The sequence below is a fragment of the Bidens hawaiensis genome, unplaced genomic scaffold (genome assembly GCF_021521415.1).
Source record: "Bidens hawaiensis isolate Kalapana, Puna unplaced genomic scaffold, B.hawaiensis_p1.1 tig00036747_1, whole genome shotgun sequence".
Classification (NCBI taxonomy): domain Eukaryota; kingdom Viridiplantae; phylum Streptophyta; class Magnoliopsida; order Asterales; family Asteraceae; genus Bidens; species Bidens hawaiensis.
Genome location: NW_027505430.1, coordinates 16,975 through 22,966, shown reverse-complemented (window position 1 = coordinate 22,966; position 5,992 = coordinate 16,975). Strand labels below are relative to the sequence as shown.

The following is a 5,992-nucleotide window of genomic DNA, read 5'->3' as shown; positions in this document are numbered from 1 at the left end:
ATTTTAACACATGTTCAGGTTTGCAGTAGCTGTTTTGGAGCTTGTGGACACATAGGAAGTTTTCTTTATTTTGGACCTAGATTAAAATGTATCAAGACAAGTTATTGTTGTCCGAATATTATGATTTATAATATATTGATTTATGATGATTTATGTTATCTTATGTTTACTTTGCGCGTGCGCGAATGAATGTATTTATTAAATATTGACACCCAATAGTGTCACGAGTAATGAAACAATATGTGGCGCCCCGATGTATAATCCGCCTTTGGTCGGGGTGTTACATCGTGTTCGGGTTACCCATGAGCATTCATTTCGTGTTTGGATTCACATGACTAACGCAATTTTCTTGTTTTTCATGTTCGGGTTCATGTTTATGTAGGGATGGACTCGCCAACCAACAATCACGACTCGTTTAACACCACCAACTCATATTCAAAGATAAGTCAAGACTGTTGCATCTAAATAAAAAATTTATTGAATGTTAGAAACAGTTGGCAATTGCATATTACTATATGAACAAGTGGAGTCTTCGCAAACCTTAACTCGTTCACTAGTTGAACTTGAGTTGCCCATATCTTTCATATTAAAATTAGCCTCTCACATAAAATAATAATAATAATAACTAACCTTTCACCTGATCAATGGGGCAATCCCCCTCTTCCCATTCCCCGTCTTCCTCTACCGCTCCTATCGACTATACTTCTTTCCTTCCAGATGATATATTAGCCATAATTTTCGACCACCTTGATATCAGAGACCGCAAGCGTTGCTCGCTCGTATCCAGAAGATGGCTGCTCGTCGAAGGCCAGAGCCGGTACTGTCTCACGCTCATCGCTCACTGGACAATCTCCCTCTACCTCTGTATAATGTTTTCACGGTTCAGTTCGCTGATGGATCTCTCTCTACGAGGCTCCCGTAAACACCGCAGCGTAGAGGACTACGGGCTGACGCTAATATCCGCCCATTGCCCTAGGCTCATGCGCCTCAAGCTCCATGGCTGCAATAACATTACCGAGTTAGGTATGGAGGCGTTAGCCCATTACTGCAAGCAGTTGAAGAAGTTCTCGTGTGGAGCTTGTGTGATTAGCGTTCACGCAATCAACGCACTCCTCGACAACTGCAGTTCTCTTGAAGAACTATCAATTAAGAGGCTGCGCCTCCACAGTATCAACAACGAAACCGCGCTGGAGCTAATCCGTCCTGGCGCCGCTGCTTCGTCGCTCAAATGCATACATCTTAACAGCGTATGCGGCTTCTTTTTCGAACCGTTAATTACTGGTTCGAAGAAACTGCAGTCGCTGAAACTGATTCATTGTATGGGTCGATGGGATAGTGTACTGGAATCGGTTGCCGTTCCTGGTAATAACATAACAGAGGTCCATTTGGAGAGACTTCTGGTGAGTGATATCAGTCTCTCAGCGTTATCTAAATTGTCCGCATTTGCAAATTTTCCATATTGTTAAGAATCCTGATTGCACCGACGCTGGAGTGATCGCGGTCGTTGAAAGCCGTCATTACTTGAGAACGCTTCTTATCGACGGCGATGAATAAAATCGAACATGATGCCTTAATGGCAATTGGTACGCACCTTGTGCACCTTAAGGAGCTGCTTTTGGTTGGCGTAAACCCTACCATGATAAGTTTACGTGAAATTGCAATGAATTGCAAGAAGTTGGAGCGATTAATGCTGTGTGGATGCGATACGGTTTATGATGATGAAGTTTTACGTATCGCGTTTTATTGTGTTGCATTAAAGACGCTCAGCATTAGATGTTGCCCTGTAACTGATTTTGGGATTGAGTCTTTTGCTTATGGCTGTCCTAATTTGGTGAAGATTAAGGTGAGGGATTGTAGATATGTTTCAAGTGGAACTGGGAATTGGTTACGTGCGAGGCAGGGATCGTTGGAGGTTTATTTGGATAATGAACCTGGAACCGTGGATGCAGCTGCAAACGAAGGTGGCGCACAAGAAGACGAGGTCGAGGTCCCTGCTATAACGAACCATGGTGTTAATGGGCAACCTGAGCCGGTGGCTAGTAGCTCGAATCGACGGCCCTTTTTCAAGACACTGTTTGGGGTTTTTGGTCGCAGGGGTCTTGCGGCTTGCGCTTTCGGGAGGAGCTCAGGTGGCAACGACAGTTCCAGTGGTGGCTCATAAATTACTTCGTTTATATAATTACTGTTTAAACATACATTTGGAGTTGATCAAAAGTTTCTTTTTTATTTTTTTTTTGTTTTTCAGTTTTATTATGTAATCTTCAAGCGGTAATTTGAACACCACAAATTACTTCGTATATTATAGTGATAGAAAATGTTGTTTATGAAGAATAATTTGAGGTCTACTATATCTCTAATTTCATTTAATTTAACTAAAAATTACAATTTAATTGTTTAAAAAGGTACTAAAGAAATATTTATTGTTAAAGAAGGTAATAATCATCATAATTTACTTTTAATCTCAGCAAACATTATTACACTAATCTCAACGAAATTGAAAGATTTTTATACTTTGTAAATCAGTTATTATCATTTTCCATATTATTTGATCGATATTATTTTCAAAACAGTTTATTTTTAACATTATAATATGATTATAGTACGAAAGATCAAATTATTTAAATATTAATGATTTTCAAAATAATAAATCTAATTGTTTTGACTATTAACGCTTTCCAAAACACCCGGGTAAGTCAAACTAAATTATTTAAACTCAAATTTATATTAATTCACACTAATAATATTGTTACAAAGATTTTTATATTTTAATAATGATTTCACATATTGAAATAACTAACTACCGTTTAAAATATTTTAATAATTTTTCACTTTTATTATATTTTTCATTCGTAGAGAAAGTTTATATCTCAAATTCTTATGGCTCAGCTGTCAGTTGTGTGTTTATCTACACTATTCGTTTGAAATAGAAGATTACAAAAATGGCCATAAAAAGTATGATACTCATTTATTATATATTATTATACTGGGTAAGGATCTCAAGAGAACTTTTTAAAATTTATAACTTTTAGAAGCATTTTGAGAAAAAAAAAACTCTTAAAAAGTATTAAAAAAATTTATAAAACGAAAAAAAATGAAATTTTAAAAATGTAAAAAAACCAAAATATTTTATTGTTCATCCCGGTTTCATAAAAAAAACACCACCTAATTATACACATATGTATATTTGTATTTAATCTCGATTTACATAATATACACATATGTACATTCTCAAAATGGCAATAAAAAAGTATGATACTCATTTATTATATATTATTATACTGGGTAAGGATCTCAAGAAAACTTTTTGAAATTTATAACTTTTAGAAGCATTTTGAGAAAAAAAAAAACTCTTAAAAAGTATTAAAAAATTTATAAAACGAAAAAAAATGAAATTTTAAAAATGTAAAAAAACCAAAATATTTTATTGTTCATCCCGGTTTCATAAAAAAAACACCACCTAATTATACACATATGTATATTTGTATTTAATCTCGATTTACATAATATACACATATGTACATTATCATTTATCTTAATTGTACATATGTGAATAAATAATAACATGTATAAAATTAAAAAAATAAGTATTATATATATGTGTATAATTTTGCTAAACTGATATTTTTTTTATTTCTTTTATGAAACCGGGATGAAATATAAATTTTTTTGGTGGGTCCAACTTGACACGAACATGGCATGAACCCGAAATTCGTGTTAGTCACATGGAACCCGAACACAATATGAATTTTTACGGGTTGAGTCGAACACAAGCCATTTGACTCGAATAATTTATTTATTTATTTTTTTCATATTAATACTTTAAATTTACATTTTTACTAAAATTTACAAACTTATATAAACAGTTACATATTTATCATATAATCTTATGTAAATTTCCTTCTCTTAAATTTTGGCTAAGATGCCAACTAATTTAATTAATTACATAAAAAATTTAATATTTAAAATAAAAAATTAATTGGTTAAACGGTTAACCTGTGAACTGACTTGAACCCGTTTGTATTAAACCCACAAATTAAATGTTAGGTTTGTGTAATATTTTAGGGTAGTGTCTTAATCTCACATTTCTAAATTTTAGTTATATATTTATTACATGTTTAAAAAGGTCCAATAAAATTAGTCATCATAAAGTTTAACCGCTGTTGGTCCGTCGTATCCTTAAGGTAGCACGTGGAGAGGTTTACGTCTCATCTTGTGACGACAGAGAAATTGCGAGTCGTAACGTCAAACAAATAAACCGCTAGTCATCAAGAGACGTGAGAACCGTGAATAAAAAATATTCTTAAAATGGTAAAATGGGTAAGGTGGGAAATTTTGATAAGTTGGTGCATACATTTTATTGTAATGAATGCGTAATTAGTTGGCTAGTGAATAATTTATCGTATACTTAGTAATGATATTGTGCTCAATGAGGTAAGATGTGGTAATTTTTTCCTCCTTTGCATGTATTTTTAAGAGGTGTGACATATTCTATGATGCCACTTGTCTAACTTAGTTACCTTTGAACTATCATTTATATATGATATATGATGTCATGGCATTAAATGTGCCTCTTGACCTGTCACAAGCCATGACTAAACTACTAGACCGGGGTTTACCCGGTTTACATTTTATTTGGTCCGTAGGTGAGATGCTTAACTATGGCTTTGTTACATGCTAAGAGTACTTCGTTTGGGGTGTTGTTTTACAAATTGATATATCTGATTATGGTTTGTTTATGCTTTATCAAGACTTTACGGCCCGTCTATAAATCACCAAGGAGTAGTTTCCATATATGCCTAGTCTAGACTTCATGGTCCGACCAAATTATTTGTAGCTACCTTTTGTTTTTATTATTTCGTTACTTGTTAACAAATTGCAAAAGCATACATGAGTCATCAACCACGTTAAATGATTAAACACTCTATAAATTAAAACATTTTAATTTTTTAGTATTTGATTAATGTGGTTAATAATATGGATTATAGCACCAATTACCCCACGGTGGGCGTCAAATTATTTTGGACAAAATCTACCAAAGATAATGTATCCAAATTCGTTAGGTGAGGTATAGTGCCATGATGATGAAAACGAATATGTATTGATTGCAAACACAAACACACGGATTTGTTACGGGGAAAAGCCCTTGATCTGGTTCGGATCGCCGGCACAAAAACCCCGGGCGATGACAAATCGTCTATCACCACTTTATTATTAATAAAAAATAAGATTACAAGGATGGAAGCTTTGATCAGTGATTACAATGATGTCTAAGTGTGTGTATAATGCTAATTTCGTAGAGAGCAGAGTGTCCTTGTCCTAGCTGATCAAGCTTCAATTTATACAAAAATAATATAACAAATATCCCTATTTTTTAGCCTATAATCAAGCATTTCCTTTATTATAGCTGTTTCCTTCATTATCCACGCGTTTAATTGATTTGATAGCGATATTATAGGTTGAACTTAGTCATTAGCAGTTGTAGCTACTAAAAATATCAACATAACAAAGGAAAATCGTTAATAAATAATAAGTACTGAGGATCATTGATCCTGACAGGATCTGCAACATATTCTATGGATAATTGATCCAGATTATATGCGAGGATAACATATCCACAGTGACAAATTTCCGTGCACTAACAATTGCCCCTAAAATGGCGGTTGTGATAAGATCACAACTGTCATTTAGCCTTTGAAATCAAACTTCCTGCAAAACATATGAGATTTGACAAGCTGGACATAATTGTCATAATGGTGTTTCCTTGGGAACTTCCCTTCCGGCTGTATATCCTTCTCCCATAAGTATCGATCCTTTTGTGAACCTTGTAATTGAATTTAGGATACCTGATGCAAATAACTTATGATATTAACTGGGATTAAACCCAACAAACTGGGGACAAGCCCATAAAATAAACTAGGGACAAGCCCGTGCAACTGGGGACAAGCCCGTGTAGCTGGGGACAAGCCCGTGAAACTGGGGATCAGCTCGTGTA

The 5,992-nt window shown here is 34.3% G+C and overlaps 1 pseudogene; it reads left to right on the top strand.

The window, feature by feature from the left end:
- Nucleotides 1-644: 644 nt before the first annotated feature.
- Nucleotides 645-2,161, top strand: LOC143613145 (F-box protein At1g47056 pseudogene; annotated as a pseudogene).
- The last annotated feature ends 3,831 nt before the right edge of the window (nucleotides 2,162-5,992 follow it).